Source organism: Ictidomys tridecemlineatus, chromosome X, assembly GCF_052094955.1.
Source record: "Ictidomys tridecemlineatus isolate mIctTri1 chromosome X, mIctTri1.hap1, whole genome shotgun sequence".
NCBI classification, from domain to species: domain Eukaryota; kingdom Metazoa; phylum Chordata; class Mammalia; order Rodentia; family Sciuridae; genus Ictidomys; species Ictidomys tridecemlineatus.
Genome location: NC_135493.1, coordinates 90,638,015 through 90,657,723, shown reverse-complemented (window position 1 = coordinate 90,657,723; position 19,709 = coordinate 90,638,015). Strand labels below are relative to the sequence as shown.

Below are 19,709 nucleotides of genomic sequence, written 5' to 3'. Positions count from 1 at the left end.
AGTCCTGTCTAACTGGCCTAAATCAAAAGTCACAATCTGTAGCCGGGGGTGGTAGCGCACACCTGTAATCCCAGCTGCTTGGGAGGCTGAGGCAGGAGGATCGCGAGTTCAAAACGAACCTCAGCAAAAGCGAGGCACTAAGCAACTCAGTGAGACCCTGTCTCTAAATAAAAAATAAATAAATAGGGCTGGGGATGTGGCTCGGTGGTTAAGTGCCCCCGAGTTCAATCCCTGGCCCCCCCAAAAACAAGAGGCCCAATCTTCATTTCATTTATCTATTCTACATGAATGGGCAAAAGAATCTATTCATGTTACTAGCAAAAAAAAAAAAAAAAGTTTATGATCCAAATGTGAGAGAGATTTACACTTTGTAAATGGTGTTCTATTGCACCTCAAATAATTATTATTTAGTATTTATCTGTGTGTATGGTACTTGGTGTGTTTATTCTTCTGTTCCAGATATATCAGAGCACAAGAAGGCAGCCAGTAATCTAGAAATTCAATTTGTGGACCCTAGGCCATTGTTTGCGCTAGAGTCACAGGGCCTCTCAGGCCCATTAACAGGCTCTTTGAACCTTGGCAGTCTTTTTAGGGTACATCGCAATATTCCACTTCACCTAAGTTTTGGAACGGCAGGGCTGGTGGTATGGCTCAGTGATAGACTACATGCTTAGCATGAAAAAGGCCCTAGGTTACAGCACTAAAAACTTTTTTTTTTTTTTTTTTTTTGGTAAAGGCAGCTAGTTCTACCTTTAAGGCTCAAAAGGAGCAAACTTTATCTTAAAAGACAGAGGGATTTTGTTTTCACAGTTTGTTTTATTCATATCTAACTTTCAAATTCATGCCTGCTTACTGTAGAATTTTTGAGACTCCTAAATAGGACAAAGAGGGAAAAAATAGCCAATAACCCTACCACTTAGAAACAATCACATCAACATTTGGAGTAACTCTTTGGCAATTTTCCTGAATATTTCCATACTTATTGGCCAATTCTAGTATTGTATTCCTTGGGTCAATTTTGCTAGTTAATATTTATTATAGTATTCATAATTAGCATAAGCTATATGTTTTACTTCCCCTGAATTTATGATTAAAAATACACTATTCTCTGTACTTTTGTTTTCATGAGCAAACAAGCAAGAGGTTTGTTAATTCTGTTGTTTTAACCAGTCAACTTTTTGATTCTTATGTTTATTCAAATCTGTTTACCACTTTATAAAATTGAGCTTTTAAGTTCATTAACTTTTTTTTTCTTTCTGCTTTCTAATGTCTGATTTATGCTTTTCCTAGGGTCTTTAGCTAAATCTTAATTTATTTTTGATTTGGGAAAAGAACAAAGCATTCAATAGCATAAATATGTTTATAATTATAACTATTGTATACATAGGGTTTTTTCATTTTGATAGTTCACTTTTATTCCTATAAAAATTAATATTTATGTATACTACAATATGAAAGGAAAGATGAACAGAAAAAAAGAGTGACATTTCTCTTACCTAGAACCCAGTTGTTCTTTTCCTTTACATATTTTGATCATATAGCTATGTTAAATTGAATATTCTTTTAAATTGATTATAAAAGTAACTTGTGCCTATACATAACTAAGAATTTATATGCCACAAAAGTCTCATCACAAAGCAATATAAAATGGTAATGTTCTGATGAATTTTTACTTATGGTCTTTTTAAAAGACATAGTTAAAAATACAAAATGTGTATGTTTATTAAACAGAGTTAAATCAAGAACGATGATATACAGATAAGTTTGAGGTTTTTTTTCCTCCTCCTGATAAAAAGTTTAACTCTATTCATTGTAATTTTTAAAATGTCAGTTCAAGTATTAATTCCAAAAATTAATATCTACTAAAACTCAATGAAATAAGAAAAATAACTTGTTTTTTCTGTGTCCCTATCTTGAATTTGGTGCCCACTTCATTATTATTCTTTCAATAAATGCTTTGAATGTTTAGATTGTTTTGAACTTTATTTATATTTCATGATTATCAATTATTTTTCATTGCACTGCTCATTACTAATCCTTTTATTTCATGACTTCCTCATGGTCGAATTGTTTAATTTGCTTTATCTTAAATTGGCTGGCATATACCATCAAACAACTTTCTCAGGAAAAGTACATGGATGGCATGTGTATAATAGATTACATAACTGAGGTCATCATTCTGCTGCTTTCACTAATGAATAACACACTGGAAAGAAAAGATGAACAGAAAAAAATGCATGATATTTCTCTAGGATTTCTAGGTCACAAACTTATGCCTAAAAGTCATATACACTGCTTCACTGTCTTCTGGTATTTAATATTGAAGCATCTTCTTTGGGGTTTTACTTTTTTGAACAAGAATGTTTAATAATTTATTGGCTTTACCCTTGAAATTAAAGTTTGCCAAGAGGAAAGTACACACTTTACAGATTTATATCTTAATTTATTTATTTATGATGGTACTGGGGATTGAACCCAGAAATACTCTACCACTGAGCTACATCCACAGCCCTTTTTACTTATTTTTTAATTTTGAGATAGAGGTCTCACTAAACTTCTGAGACTGGCCTCCAACTGTGATCCTCCTGCCTCATCCTCTGGAGTCACTAGGATTATAAGCATGTACCACCACACATGTGCCATATCTACATCTTCTGTAATACAGAGAACTTTGTTTTTAATGTTTTCTTATGGTATATTTAATCAGTTTGGCTGTTTGTAATCTAGCCTGTAATATTTTAGAAATAATTATCTTCATGTTAGCATTCCATGCTGTGCTCAGACTTTCATTGTCTTGTTCCTCTTATATCTTACCTTTTATTATGCGTTTGGGGAGATTTACTAAAGTTTGACTTTCTTATCACTCACCCCATTTGTAATCATCTCCCCTGTTGTGATTTTTTTCTCCATATAATTTTTTTCTCCATTTTTTGGTTTCCTCACATTTCTTCCTTCTTCAGCAAGCTTCCTCTCTGCCTTTTTGCCTACAGGCTCACTCAGCAATATTTTAAATTTATTCTCTTGTTCTGTTTTCTCCTTCCAGCTCTCACTTCACAAGGTTTACTTTCACTGCTTACTTTGTATTACATACTTCTTTTTATTCAACAGAAAACACAAAGCACATTGTTATAAAAAATATTCATTTCCTAGAGAAAACATAATTTTGAAATAAGTGTTTTTCTTCCTTTGCCTCTTGAATACTGTGTTCTCCATTTATGTGGCAAAGTCTTTTCAAAAACCTTATGTTGGGGTTCTTTGTTCATTCTTTGTTCATTCTTGAACAAAGAGCAGTCTATCCAGGCTGATCTTCTCCAACTAGGGTGCATGAGGTCTCTTTTACTGTTCATCCTAATGTTTTTAGATTCCTCATCTCAGTGGGAGACTGACTGGTTGATATAAATTCATATACAGCATGTGAAGAGAAAGTAGGAGGAACTGAAGCCATGGATAGTCCCCAGTCGGAAAAACTTTAAATTTTTCCATAGAAACACTTCATAAATTGACCTGACCTCCATTCCAAGAACAGACTGTCCAGTTCTTTGTGTGCCATTGCCTGCTGTGTCAAGAGAAAAACCCCAATGCAGGGCCTGCTTTAACCTCAGTGTGACTATTCCTGGGTCTCCTACTGGCACTCGTAAGACATCAACAGGTTGTGGGAGTAAACCAGCTAAAAGCCCTTGCAGGTTATCCTGACCCCCGTTCAATTCTTTTTGCTCTCTCAGGAAGTAAAAATTTCAAGTTGGTTTTGGCATATTCCTTTAGGATAACCCCGTCTGTACTGTGTCAGGTAGAAATTGTTCAAAATTTGCAGCATGAAGATGAAACCCCTTCCCTAGTCTTCAATATTAATATAGTTTCTCCATGTTCTAAAATTTTGCAGTCATTTCCATTGGAATTGTGAGGTGGGAGTACATCTAAATACCAATGCTCAAGTTATAATCTCACTCCAAATTCTCTTTTTTTCCTCTCACTTCATTTTTGATAAATTTATGTTCCTATGGATACTGTGTTTAAATAGGCATATCTTATTTTAAGAAAATTCAACTCATATAAACCTGAATCTCATTTAGCTTGTTTAACTAAGAGATGGTCAATAAAGGTAAGCTGAATAAATAAATGACAAAAAAGACAAATTATAGAAGGATGATTTCCAAAGGATTTTTTGTTATAAAAATATCATAAATCTATTTATAATTTATGCTCAACATATCATGATTAAATCTACAGTTTAAGATGAAATGTACCTGTATGGGTGGCATAAGCATTCATTAAATTATTTTTATTTGTGTGCTGCTTCTTAAGATATGATTTTTGTAATGCTTAAAAGGGGAAAGGGAAGTGGCTAAAATGCTAGAATATTATTCTTGTAGCTTTATCACAAATTAACTATAAACTGGTCAGACCACTTAAACTCTTTGTTCATTGGTTAACCTTTCAGCAAAAATTAGAAAATCAACACTTGCTAACCACAGGATACTGCAGCACTATTTAAAGGATTAAGAAAATTATGTATATATAACAGTTTTGGAGAGAAGATGAATGTATAAAAATACTGAATAATATATAAAATCAGTGTAGGATGCAAAGCTGGAAGCTTAAAAATACTGTCAAAACCATATCTAAAATAGTCTTTTCCCATCCTTATGGAGTCTATTCAGCAAGGCAATTAAAAAACACTTGATATTACTAAGAGAAGAGGTTCAAACCCACTGTTTAAAATCAGACTTCCTAGAAAAAATGATACTAGGACTAGAAGAAGGGTCCACCCTATCCAACAGAAATCACATTGCTAATTATGGAGTTTGAAAAACTGAATAAAGAAAACTGTATGTTCAACATGGAATATACAAAAGAAATAGCATCGACCGTATAAAAGATAGATTTTATTTATGTGTTATAGACATAATTTTCCTTTATTTGTTGTAGTTTTGTGTATATATGTATTTTTTCCTTACAGGGAAAGATTTGAGAACCAAGGCAAAAATGCTGCTTGATGCCATCATATTGAGATATGATTTTTAAAAGGCTGGGTTCCACATAAAAGAGCAAGAAGAATAATGCTTAGATATAATGTCCTTTATATTCTCAAAAGAATTTATTCCTTAATTCTAGAAATTAAAAACTGGACTTCCCCCCCCTTCCCCAGTACATTATTCTATAGGGTTCCAAAATACATTATTCACTGCCCACAAATGCATCAACAGCCGAGGTTACACAATGACTATTTGGTGCTGAAAAACTCTTTTACAAAATAGTGCAAACCAACCCAGTTACAGAATATCTGCTAAATTCAAAGCTCTTTGTGGTGGACACAACACTCAATAACACAGTCTCTCCAGCTGTAAGGATTGTACAGTCACATGATGGGGTAAGACTAGTTGCAAATAATTGCAAGATGGGGTATGATGCCTTCAAATAATTACAGTGCAGTGGACATAAAGCTAAAAGTCATTAGGAAGAGCTTTTTTTTTTTAAGAAAAAAATCCACTGAGTACTTACTGTTGAATGCATGCCATGTGTCAGGCACTGTTTTAGGCTCCAAGAATTCAAAGCTAAGTAAAAATAACTAATACTAAGTACTTAGAATGGATCAGACAGTGTGTTAAGTGCTTTTATTCCATCTCATTTATTCCTCCTATAAAGTAGGTAATATTGTGAACTTTGGTTTATATTAGTTAAGGTTTGAACTGGGATTACACTCCTGTAATCCCAGCTGCTTGGGAGGCTGAGGCAGGAGGATCAGGAGTTCAAAGCCAGCCTCAGCAACTTTGTGAGATCCTAGGCAACTCAGCAAGACCCTGTCTCTAAACAAAACATAAAAAAGGGCTGGGGATGTGGCTCAGTGGTTAAGTGCCCCCTGGGTCTCATCCCTGGTAACAAAAAAAAAAAAAAGAGGCTAAGTAATTTATCCAATGCCTCAGGGTAACAGAATGGTGAAGCTGGGTTTAGAACTCAAGCTACCAAGCCCCAGATGCTTAGCCACATCCCCTGAACTGCCAGAAAATCTTCACTCACTTTTGCTCTGTGGAGAACCCCGAGACAAATAATAGCTATTTATGAAAATGCTCCAAATTATCAGAAACCATCAAGAAGAAGGCATCACAGGTGACATCTAAAATGAGCCTTCAGCCATGTGCGGTGGTGCAATCCTGTAATCCCAGTGGCTCAGGAGGCTGAGACATGAGGAGTTCAAAGCCAGCCTCAGCAACAGTGAAGCACTAACCAACTCAGTGAGATCCTGTGTCTATATAAAATGCAACATAGTCCTGTGGATGTGGCTCAGTGGTCCAGTGCCCCTGAGTTCAATCCCCAATATATATATAAAAGAGAGAGACAAAATGGACCTTCTATGGATGGAAAGGGCAAGGAAGTACAAGTAGGGAAGGGCATTCTCTGTAGAGGGAACAGCATGTGCAAAGTTACAGGAATATAGGAGTGTTCAGCACTTGGGATATTGCAAGCCTGTAACTCTCATATTCTGTGTGGCTAACAACTGAGTAGCAGAAAACAGGACAATAGAAAAGTGCAAGAGCTAAAAGATAGGTGGTCCCTAGGTCTATCTATGAAGGATTTGAAAGGATTCTAAACATTTTAGAAAGATAATTATAGCAGAGTGGGTAGTTGAGAAAGAATCAGATTGAAGGTAAGGATGCCACTGAAGAGGCCACTCCCAAGTGAAAGATGATAACTAGGATAGAAGTATTGGCCTTGGAAAGAAGAAGACTAACAAAAGGAAACTTCAGAGAGGAGAGAGGACTTGCTCACTGATCAGTGACAAGGAAGGGGTAATAGTGGTTCTCCTATTTGTTTAAACAATAGACATCTAATTTAATGAGTTAACACTTAGATATAACTCAAATAAGCCAGTATGCTCCAGTCTCAGCATGGTAGTATATTCAATGAAAAGGCTGTCTCACCTTTTCTTAGGCTTCTGAAAAACAATCTAAAGGTTATCCAATTTATGCTCCACATCTACACTTCTTCCACAAAAATGTCTCATTTCATCACCAAGAGCTGTTTGATCTCTCCCTCTCTTCATTTCCTACATTCCCTAAAGTCTAAGAATCCAGCTGGAAAATTTAGAAGAATCCTTTGAGGATGGAGAAGGGGAGAAAGTGAAATGAGCAGACAAATTTTTGTTCAGACAGGGCATGGCCAAAGGAGAAAGCTGGAAATGCACATTAGTAATATCTTCATTGCATAACCGTGAGAAGCAAAGCTTTAATTAATAAAACTGACTGTAAAAGCCAAGTAGACCAGAATTGAAAATATGGTTGTGATTTACTGTTGGTCCATAAATGCCAAAATAAATGCCCTAGAATACCAAGTGGGAAAAAACCAACAAGCAGAAACAAAAATAGAATAAAATACCCTCAAAACAGGTTTCAGTTTTTTAATCCAGCCACACAGGAGGGAAAGACTAGGATAGATTGCAAAGTAAGTAGAATTTTGATTAAACATAAAAGGTACCTGAAGAAAGTTTCTTGAGATGATTATGCTGTAAAATCTGTGAGTACAGTTCTAAATAAAAGGAATGTGAACAAAACTGTCATGGTCTATTACTGATTACTGTTAGTTCAAAAGAATGAAAAATAGTACACAGAGGAGCTGGGCATGGTGGCACATGTCTGTAATCCCAGCAGCTCCAGAGGCTGAGGCAGGAGGATCCAGAGTTCCAAGCCAGCCTCAACGACAGCGAGGCACTAAGCAACTCAGTGAGACACTGTCTCTAAATAAAATATAACATAGGGTTCAGGTAAGGAATTAAGAAAAGCCTAAATCAAGGGATGAGAATTAATTCTTCATGACTAACTACTCAAGGCTGGGCACTTAACATGTGTTGCCCATACAATGCTCATGGCAACTCTAAGGTAGGTTTTGTTACTTCCACTCGACAGATGAGGAAACTGAGACTAACAGAAGTTAAGCATATGGCCAAGATGAAATAGGTAATAAATGGTAAACTTAGGTTCTAAACCCCAGAATCTGACTGACTGAAAAGCCTTGTTCTTTCCACTACACCAAAGACCTTCCCATTAAGGGGAAGGCCAGTAAGTAACAGGAAACCATGTTCCTATGATACCCTAGCCACTGTGCACGGAGTTAATGTAAGACCATTTAGGGAGGTATATGCACTCTAGGTCCAACCCTAGAAGTAAAGGAACAGAAAAACACTATCCATGGTAATAATATCATTGATGATGATGATAATATTCTCCTAAGAAACAAAGTCAGCAATTGCAAGGCCTGAAGCAGAAAGATGAAGTAGGGAAAGGGAAAAACATTAAATAGGGTACTCACAGTGGAAGATGAAAAGAAATGGGATGAAAGTAAACAGAATGAGGATAGAGAGAAAAGTACAATAAAAGAGAAAAAGAAATGGAAATAAGGTTGAAAGATGGAAAGGATAAGGTTGAGAGAAATGGGATGAAACACAAGGGATTGGAATGAAGATAAGCACTTCTGTTTACCTCTGAGTAATATGGCAGCTATCCCCCCTGCCCACCATCACCCAATTCCTGTTGTCTTACAATGAATAACCTTGTCCCCTCAATACATCTGATAAAAGTAGCATGTGTCCCTGGATGTTGAGAGCCACAGCCGAAAGGGGCCCCAGCAAACTTCCAGCTGCCAGCAAACTTCCAGCTGCCAGCTGATGATTGGCTCACAGCGGCCCCAGAAAACTTCTAGCTGCCAACTGATTGGCTCCTCTGTGGTGATGCTCATTGGGCTGTTTCCCCGCCCTTTCAGACCATGGAGCTGCTCATTGGGGGACTTTTTTTGGCTCTGCCCACACGACCCAGCCAATCGGCCTCAAGAGCAGGAGGAGTGGGGGAGGTGGAGAGGCTTGTGGGAAGCCGGTGGTGGCAGTTGGGCTCTGAAGGTTTTTCCTGAGGAGCTGTGTGGTTTGGTGTGTGTGTTCTAAAAATAAAGTTCGTTTCCTTTGACAAGTGGCTCCTGAATTGTGCCCAGCCAGACTGCGGCACCTGGAGAATCCTCTTTATGAAAAGAACTATGAGTATACTAAATAGCACAATGAATGTGCTAGTCAGAACAGGAATTTAAATAAAGGAGTGTAATTAAAATAGATCAAAGTAAATGGTCAATTTTAATATCTTACTGTGTTTTAAAACCTCTGAAGGTTAGAAGATTAATTTATTTGAAAAAATGTAACATATTTAAAAGTAAAGCAGGATTTTTTTTTTTTTTTGTACCAGGGATTGAACCCATGGGTGCTTAACCACTGAGTCACATCCCCAACACTTTTATATTTTATTTAGAGACAGGGTCTCACTAAATTGCTGAGACTGGCTTTGAATTCGCAATCCCCCTGCCTCAGCCTCCCAAACTGCTGGGATTACAGGCATGTGCCACTGCACCCAGCAGGATTTTCAATCCAGAGAATGAAAGGCAACTACATAAATACCCAGAAATCTTCCATGGTGCACTATTATGTGAATTTGCTGCACTTGGTTTCTGTACATATTCTCAAAGCTGTACCTCAAATCTTGAATCCCAAACAGTAAGCCAGACTCCAGGAAGGACATAGTGTAAGGTTCCATTCATATGAAATGCAAGAAAAGGCAAAACTAAACATAGTGAGAAACATCAGAACAATAAGGGATGGACAAGTGAAGGGGGCATGAGGGAATTTTCTGAGGTGATAGAGATGTTCTGTATGATCTGGGAATGGTGGTCAACACAGAGATGCGTACATTTGTCACAACATGCTTAACTATATGTTCTGTATGTTTAAAATTGGTATATTTTATTATATATCATTTATACTTTATATTTTATTTATATCTTATAATAAAGTTGATTTTTAAAATTAAAATAAGATTTACCACAATAATGTTGATGAAAAGAGTCAAACAAGAATATCATAAAGAAATTCTTATTCTGTGTCCCGATTGCTGTGGTTATTACATGGATCTATACATGTGATAAAATTTCATAAAACTATAACATGAAAATCTGAATGCATGTAAAAATTGATGAAATTCATACAAGCTTTGCAGCTTAATTAATAGTACTATACCAATGTTGATTTCCTGGTTTTGATAATATACTATGGTTATATAAGATTTTATTATTAGGGAAAGCTGAAGAAAGGGTACACAAGAATTCTGTACTATGTTCATGACTTCTGATGAGTCCAAAATTACTTCAAAATTTTTTTCTTTTTCTTTTTCTTTCTTTTTTTTTGGTACCAGGGATTGAAGTCAGGGACACTCGACCACTGAGCCCCATCCCCAGCCCTATTTTGTATTTTATTTAGAGACAGGGTCTCACTGAGTTGCTTAGCACCTCTCCATTGCTGAGGCTGGCTTTGAACTCACTATACTCCTGCCTCAGCTTCCTGAGCTGTTGGGATTACAGGTGTGAGCCACCACACCTGGTTAAAATATTTTTTTAAAGAAAAAATACAGGTCTGGAGTTGTGGCTTAGTGATAGAGCTCTTGCCTAGCTTGTGTAAGGCGCCCTGGGTTCAATCCTCAGCACCATATAAACAAGATAAATAAAATAAAGGTATTGTGTCCATCTACAACTAAATATAAAATTTTATATATATAAAAAGAAAAAAATGCAGTTAGATTTTATGGTCAGTATTTGTATTATCAAAGTATTACAAAGGGGTAAGCTTACCACAGGGCAGAATACTGCAAATAAATAAAATTTAAAAAGGTAAGTAATTTTTTAAAATGTTTTAAAAAAAACCCTGCAGCTAGCCTAAATTCAGAGGGGGAAAGTACATACATAATCATGACCATTATAGATCAAACATTTAGAAAAAAAATGAATCAGCTTAAAATTTAAATCAACAAATGAAATAATGACTATTAGCATCAGATCAATATTGGTATAAGATCCGCCATTTTAGGTTGGGAGCCATTTTATCTAGGGATTCCTAAGTTTTTATTAAGAGCCATTTTATCTAGACATCCTGAGGCACTGCTGCTTAGCCTCCCCTAAGAACATGTTCCTGCTAAAGGGTGGACCCCTCCTCAGCCCATGGTGTAACCCCTAAGCTTGCCTGTGAAATTCCTCGTGGGCTATAAAGCTGCCCTCTCAGTGCCCACAGGCTGCTGCTCTCCTCAGAGGGACAGCCTTGTCAGTTTGCTCCATGCTCTAACAATAAATCTCTTGAGTGGGATTCCGTTATGTGGTGTGGTCCTTGGACTTGGCATGGACTTTGCGATTTGTCCTTTCAATGACTATTAGACCCTAACTTGTGAACTAAAATGTTACAAATGACAAGGATTTATGTTCATAAAAAGAAAAATAAGTATGCATAGATAATGACAATATAAAGAAGCAGCAAGAAGGTAGTCATCTGCCAGCCAAGGAGATAGGCCTCAGGAGAAACCAACCCTGCAGGCACTTTAACCTTGGACTTCTAACCTCTAGAAATGTAAGAAAATAAATTTTTATTGTTTATGCCACCCAGTCTGTAGCATTCTGTTATGGTAAAATATTACAAATTAATATGTTAAGCTATGATTTAAATGTCATAAAATTTGTTAAGCTGCAATTTAAATGTCATAAAATTTACAAGTTCTAAGGGTATACAGAATTTGATAGCTTTTTGTAAATGTATAGAGCTGTGTAATGATCACCACAATCTAGTTTAGAACATTTCTATTGTCCTTCAAAAGTTCCTTCTCTTAGCTAGTGCAGTGGGGCATACCTAGAATCTCAGCAACTCATGAGGCTGAGGAGGAAGGTCACAAGTTCAAGGCCAACTTGGGCAACTTAGTGAAACTGTCTCAAAAAATGAAAAAGGGCTGGGGATGTAGCTCAGAGGCAAGGTGCTCCTGAATTCTGTCTGGAGGGAAGGAGGAAGGAAGACTGGTTCTCTTTTCCCATGGCTGGCCCCCAACAACTACTACTTTTTCTTATAATTTGCCTTTCTAGAATTTCATGTAGATTGAATCATACAATATAAAAGTCTTCTGTGACTGATTTCTTTCATCTAGTATGATGTTTTAAAGGTTCATCTATGTTTTAACATACATTAGTAGTTTCTTTTTATTGCTGAATAGTTTTCATTGTATTGGATACATAATATTTATCCATTATCAATGAATGGACATTTGGGATATACTCTAGTTGAGATATTATGACAAATTCTGCTATAAAAATTCACATGCAGGGGGGGTGGGGTGGCATAGGCCTGTAATCCCAGCAGCTCCAGAAGCTGAGGCAGGAAGACCATGAGTTCAAAGCCAGCTTCAGTAACAGTGAGGCACTAAGCAATTCAGTGAGACCCTGTCTCTAAATAAAATACAAAATAGGGCTGGGGATGTGCCCCAGTGGTCAAGTACCCTTCAATTCAATTCTCAGTACCCCCCACTCAAAAAAAGTTCACATGCATGTTTTCGTGTGAACATAGCTTTAATTTCTATTAGATAAATATGTAAGAGTGGAATTACTGGGTCTATGTTGAGAGCCACAGCCAAAGGGGCCCCAGCAAACTTCCAGCTGATTGGCTCACCGTGGCCCCAGCAAACTTCCAGCTGCCAGCTGATTGGCTCCTCTGCGGTGATGCTCATTGGGCTGTTTCCCCACCCTTTCAGACCACGGAGCTGCTCATTGGGGGACTCTTTTGGCTCCACCCATGCAGCCCAGCCAATCAGCCTCAAGAGCGGGACGAGTGGGGGTTGAGAGGCTCCTTGGAAGCCAGTGGTGGCAGTTGGGCTCTGAGGGAATTCCTGAAGAGCATGTGTGGTGCAGCATGTGTGTTCTAAAAATAAAGTTCATTTCTGCTTGACAAGTGGCTCGTGAATTGTGCCTAGCCAGAGCCCAGCCAGACTACAGCAGGTCATGTTGTAAGTATATGTTTAATTATTTAAGAAACTGCCAAACTGTCTTTCAAAATGGTGGTACCATTTCATATTCCTAGCAGGAACATATGAAGGTTCTAGTTGTTTCACATCCTTGCCAGAACTTGGTGTAGTTAGTCCTCATCAATTATAGCCATTCTAACAGGGGTGTTCTACTTTTTATCAGTACAGCTCAAAAAGATTAACTGTGGCTAATGAGAATAAGCCATAGGCTCACTGACTTAAAAAAAAGGTTTAGGCCTACAGTGAGGGCCTTAAAATTTTGTCTAGTTGTTAAATTCTAGGTTTCAGAAAAGGGGAGAGGATGGATTCTCTCTCTTCTTTAGTAAAAGATTCATTCTGAATCTCATTCTTTTATTCTAAAAACATTTATTCCAGATTTGGGGATTTTTTAGTTTAAACGCCTTTTGAATTTCAAAAGAAGATTAAAGAAATCCACATTGTGTAGTGAAATTAGAAACTTTATCACTCTAACATAAATTTGAAGACTGCAATTTGGTGTTTTACTTTTGTGATAAAGGCAGAATATATAGTTGATAATTTGAGGCTTGACATGTTTGATTTTAGGCAAACGTTCTGATTTCCTCTCTAAAACTAAACAGCTAACAATTTATACAATTTTTGTGATGTTAACATGGGATTGAAACGGTAGTGTACTTCAATCACACTGTATTATGATTATACACATTGGTGTCTTTTTTAAATTTTTTAAATGACTTTTATTTATTTATTTACTTACTTACTTACTTATTTATTGGTACCAGGGATTGAACTCAGGGGCACTTGACCACTGAGCCCCAGCCCCAGCCCTATTTGGTATTTTATTTAGAGACAGGGTATCACTGATTTGCTTAGTGCCTTGCCTTTGCTGAGGCTGGCTTTGAACTCATGGTCCTCCTGCCTCAGCCTCCCAAGCTGCTGGGATTACTGGCATTCACCACCACTCCCAGCCATATTGGTGTCTTTTATTAAATGATTTGAACAATAGTCAGATAATCTGAAAATCACATAATCCTAGGGAAAAGTTTCCATTTGAAACTTGAAATATGGTTTAAAGGCATAATATCTGACACATTTTCCACTTGTTCTTAGAAGTTCAATTATATTTAAAACTGATTATATTTTATAACACTCCTAATTAGCTTTAGGCAAAACTTCAAAAATCTGTAGTTATGTATTGTTCTTTGTTAGCCATGTGAAATTCTAAAATTCCAATATACTGTGTGTGTGTGTGTGTGTGCGCGCGCACTAGGGATTAAAATCAGGGCCTCATGCATGCTAGGTAGGCAAGCACTCTATCACTGAGCTACATCCTCAGCCCAATATATGATTATTTCTTAATCCCTCTGCAGACAAATTTCAAATTCTGGCTGATACTGGATAAGAAAGAGAAAAATAACCCCTCATACCTGGGAGCCAGCTTGGCACCCACAGCTGACCTTGGTGTTCTGTTGTACAAGAACAATCAAGAGATCACCAACATTAGACAAGACCACTCTGTGACTTGATATATAAAGACAAAATCAAGACCACCTGTCTGAAAACAAACAGAAAATGAATGCTGCCCAAGCCACAAAATACCAAATGTCCTTCTCTCCTGGTTAATAAGCATGACAACTGCTTTTTTCCCCCAATTCCAGTGGTAGGCTCACTCTAATCTACTCTTTCTGTAAAAGAGATTTGTTAAGATACCCAATCAGAAATTTTCTTGCTTCCTGGTAGCACCCAATCCAGAACAAAACCCCCACTTCCTTAAACCCACCTTAAAATTACCCAACACAAGTCCACATCCTATCACAAGTTTTCTCTAGCACCTGCTTCCTTACACATCACACAGTTGCTCAGGGTGTGTGTTTTCCCACACTGCAAAGAGTGATAAACCCACTTGTTCAATTAAAAAAAAAATCAAGGTGACTGAAAAGACCAAATTATTTTTATATTGTTCAAAGCAGAGATTCATATTGTACTACATAAATAATCAGCTCACTACAAACTCAATGTCAATTAGTACAAAGTTATTAAAATTCTAATTCTATGGTCAGTAGTTTTGAGTATAATTATCATGTTTACAAGAGAGGGAGAAAATGAAATATTTTAAAACACATGCATATCCCCATAAGATCAACCTTTATCCTGGCACTCACTATAATAGGATCATTTGTGAAATAGCAAACAAATTAGCCTAACTAGCTGCCATTGACAAATGAAAAGAAATGAGAATATAATTGCAGTCTATGTAAATGGTGCTTAACATCCAGATAAAAGTCATGAAAACATTTAGGCATTTGTGTATTTCTAAATATTTTGAGTTTTTATAAAAGTAGATAACCATAGGATCATTTGTGATAGAAACCACAGCATATCATAAACTGCTGAATGCCAAATTTCAATTAATGATGAAGCAGTTGGTGCCTGATGTAATTCTAAAGAGCCCCAAGCCAAGAGATCCAGGATCTGTGCTCAGTTCTAGAATGAATGAGATAAACTTGACTTTAGACAAGTGTTAGGCATAGACTACTAGAGGTAGTCTAACTAGCCAAACCCTGTGTTATAAAAAGTGAAGAAAACTGTGGCTCAGAAAGGTAAAGGGACTAAGCCACAATCACATAGCTATTTAATGGCAGGTCATGATCAGAACCAGTGGCTCCAACATCGAAATGCAGACTCTGACCTCTGCTCCACTTATCCTTACAAATGATTCCTCATTTATACAGTGAGGACAATTGTCTAGGCTTGCTTCTTCCTTGTGGAAATACTGGAATGATAACCAGGAACAGTTGGTGTGAGTGATGCATTTTGTGCTTGGACAATGTCTGTGTTCTGACTGTGTTCTAACCTGATATGGAGTGGTTTTGTTTGTACCATGATATATCATGGCCTTCTTTAATTCGAGTGAATTCAACTACATCACTAACCCTTTCCAGGTGGGCACAATATCAAGCAAAATTATTTTAGTTGTTTGTACACTGTCCCCCTCCACTCCAGTGCTAGGGGTTTTAAGCAGGTTCCCATGTTTCTCAATGGGAACCATATTGGCATTATAGGTAGAACAGTTCTTCCAAGTGTTGGGTCACTGTTCTCACATTGCAGGATGTGCAGTACACACTTGGCCCCCAGCAGCACCTTCTAATAAGGGCTAGCCCCAGGATGAGGTGGTTTAAAATATCAAAATTAATGCAAAAAATTTATAATGAACAAAATGTCAAAATACCAAAAATGTTAAATAAAGATGGGATCAGTGTGACTGATTTTTCCTTTTGCCTCAGGCTCCAATATGGCTTACCTGGCACAGTTGCTGATCCTGTCTTTACATAAAATATAGGTATTTTGTTCACCATGAATTTTCTGCATTAATTTTTAATGTGCTACACTCAAATACCTAACTTGATTGTTAAGTTCCAGGACATCCCTGAAATAGTGCACCCAAAGCAAACTCACATGCTTTACCCTAACTGAGCCCTGCTCCTAGTCATTGTGACAACCCAGAACACTTCCATACATTTCAAAATGCCTCCCAAGATTGAGAACCTCTGAAATAGGGGTTGATTTTTCTCATATAACAAGCCCAGAGACAGGAAGCCTGAGTCTGAAATGGTGGCTCCATGATGCCAACAGGGGTCTATGTTCTATTTATCTCTGCTGTCCTTACAAGATGGTTGCCAGATCCAAAGAGTTATGCCCTAATTTCAGAGGAGAAAATAAATGAAGGGTAAAGGGCAGGAAAATCATACCAGCAGAGCCTAACTCTTTTCATTAGTAAAACAGTAACTGTCCCCAAAGCCTTACTCAATAAACCTTAACAAATATAACTTTGGCCAGAAGTGACTCACATGGCTAGCCCTAGCCACAAGGATTCTGGAAAGGTGAACACTTTTAAGTGAGCACATTTCCAGCCTGCATAAAACTGTAAGAATGAAGGGTGAATGAATAAGGATAAAGAGCAAGAAGCATCCACCATGAGGATCAATCATGCAAAGTAACAAATACTGGCTCTTTTTGGTGATTGCAAACAGCATTTTCTCTGTTGGGCGTTCTTTCTCTGAGCAAGGCATTCTTATGGTCACTTTCAGAATTATGGATAAAAAAATGGAATGTTATCCTAGATTGGGTTCCATAAAAGCTGAACCTAAAACCGATTAGGCACATGCAATTTCCTAAGGGCACACTTTGGAGAGAAACCTGTTAGGGAGTGAGGTAAACAGGAAAGGAGAGGGAAACAAACCAAGCAAGGATGCATTCGCAGATCAAGTTAAGCCTTGGCTAATGCACGAGGGGGCATAGACCTGAATCACAGCACAGTCACATTTTCAGGCAAGGAATCAGTCAGTCATTGGTTGCCCGCTTTGGGGGAAAAAAAGCCAGCTAACTTCCCAGGTGTCTCTAGGAGCTGAAACTCCCATCTGTCAAGAGCAAGTCTCTAGAGAGGATTACAGGTGCAAGCTGCTTATCAAAGCATCTGCTGCAGCTGGGGGATGGGAGTAGTGCCCAGCCCCCATGTGGATCTGGGTAGCACCAAGAGCACATACTACAAATATTAATTTTAATACACTCTCCAAAGAATTGCCTTTATTTTCATTTTGTATTGTTTGAGAGCACAGCCCTAGAAATATTGGGAGGATTAAGAGCTATTGGAAAAACTGGCAACAAGTTGAAAGTGTCTCATTTTTAAGAAAAATGATTAACAGGTGTTGACTTGTTTTGTTGAACCCACTAATGGAGAAAGCACTTTATAATTTGCTCTGGGTATTAACTAGGATCTAGTCTGTAGCTCACAATCCCGTCAGGGCATGTAAATATTTCATAGTCTTAGGGTCTCGTTTAAAGCTCGATGAATATTTAATTGAAGTTGACCAACAAAATAACCAAAAGAATTATGTTGCATTTAGTTAGATCTGAAATGAACAAGCTCTTCATTTTCTCAAGTAGTCTGAAGCTAAAATAATTTCAACTTCATGAAATATTCTACATAATTTTATAAGTAATTAAAGAGCTGCAAAATAGGCTTGAAAGGCACATATTAAATATTGAGAAAAACATGAAATTTCAACTTTAAATGCAGGAGAATGGTTTAATACATTGTGGTCTACATTACTTATTCAGTAGTGGATTAGTTAAAAATAATGTCAATATCCTCTTTTCGATGTAAGGTAAAAATAGATTTTTTTCTTTGACCCTTGCAAATTCAATATCCTACAAGATTGAGACTAACAGAAACCCAGGCCTAATCACCCCAAGTCAGTCAGTCCAAAATCTGTTTTTGAGCTCTAGGTCCTGCCCTGAACCAGGAACTGAAAATAATAATAATAATAATAATAATAATAATAATAATAATAATAATAAGAAGAAGAAGAAGAAGAAGAAGAAGAAGAAGAAGTATTGGCCCATATTGGAAGTAGATGGTTTCCTAGGAAAAAAAGGCTCCCTGTGCCCTGTTAGATCTCTATTAAGCATCGAACTGGGCTTTGAAAAAAAAATGTGTGTGTGCTCTAATTGATGCACCCCTATCAGATGAAATTGAATGTCACTTCAACCATATTTGAGGACATTTTAATTAGAATCAAAGGATTGCCAACCAATCCACATTAAAGACTGCTAAAAAACCACCTGGTAAACTAGGCATACTATGATTTGAATGCTTCATCTAGTCCTGAATTATTTTTAATTATAGGGTCTAAAATAATCTAATAACAGGTTCTTTTTTGGAGAATAGAACATGGGGTTCTGATACAAGGTTTTCTGCTAAACACAGCATATCCATATAACTGCCTTCTGGGGAAAATGGTTAGCTTGAGTTTCTTTTCCTTTGATCTTAGACCCTCTTCAAGAGACTCAAGAGCTGGGGGTGTAGCTCAGTGGTACAGCATTGCCTAGAATGCTCAAGGCCCTGGGTTCAATCCCTAGTACCACAAAAAAAAAAATAGACACTCAAATGCATCAAATGCATTTCCTTTTTTAACTCTGTGTGTGTGTTCTCTGTGTGTGTGTGTGTGTGTGTGTGTGTATTTTCAGACTCTCATCTAATAATGGCAGTTCTTCCCTTCACTTCTACAATTCTTGCCATGTCACCGTTGCCAAGTCACCCTTTAGTCCTTAGGGAATCATAATTAGTACAGAGGAAAGAAGATAAGGTAAATTTCTCTTCCTATTTAATTCCACATTCAGAATGAAGCAAAATTACTTAGCTAATGACAACTCACTAAGCAAAAATAATAACAGGGTGACCAGACTTAGTCTACAGAAAGACAGATTATCCTGTACAGAGAAAAAGAGGAGAATATGGTTGAGAGCACTAGTCAGGCATTCTGCAACCCATGTGCCTGATCAGAAACATCAGAGCAAGGATAATTAATCTTTGTTTAGGGTATTTTTCTCTGGAATTTGTCTTTTTGCCTAGAGATAGCCAAGAAATAGCTGTGGTCATAAAGGATTCAAAATTTCAGCTAGACAGGAGGAATAAGTTCAAAAGATCCATTCTAAAGCATGGTGACAGCCGTTAGTAGCAAGTTGAAAATTGCTAAGAGAGTAGATTATAAGTGTCCTCACCACAAAAAAAAAGATAAGTATGTAAGGTAATGCATATGCTAATTAGCTTGATTTTGCCATTCCACAATGTATACATATTTCAAAACAACATATTGTACTCCATACATAGTCATCCGTCAGTGTTGGTGGAGAATTTGTTCCAGGACCCCCATGGATACCGAAATCCAAGGATGTTTATGAAATGGGGTGTATTTGCATATAACCTTCACAATCCTCTCATATACTTTAAATCATCTCTAGATAGCTTATAATACCTAATAAAATGTAAATGCTATGTATTTACATTTTATTAGGTATTATAAGCTATCTAGTATGGTA

The 19,709-nt window shown here is 37.1% G+C and overlaps 1 protein-coding gene across 1 annotated transcript in view; it reads right to left on the bottom strand.

Moving 5' to 3' along the window:
* Efhc2 (EF-hand domain containing 2) overlaps positions 1 to 19,709 on the bottom strand; it is a 179,898-nt gene that overhangs the window by 127,295 nt on the left and 32,894 nt on the right. The gene's annotated exons all lie outside the window — the stretch shown is intronic.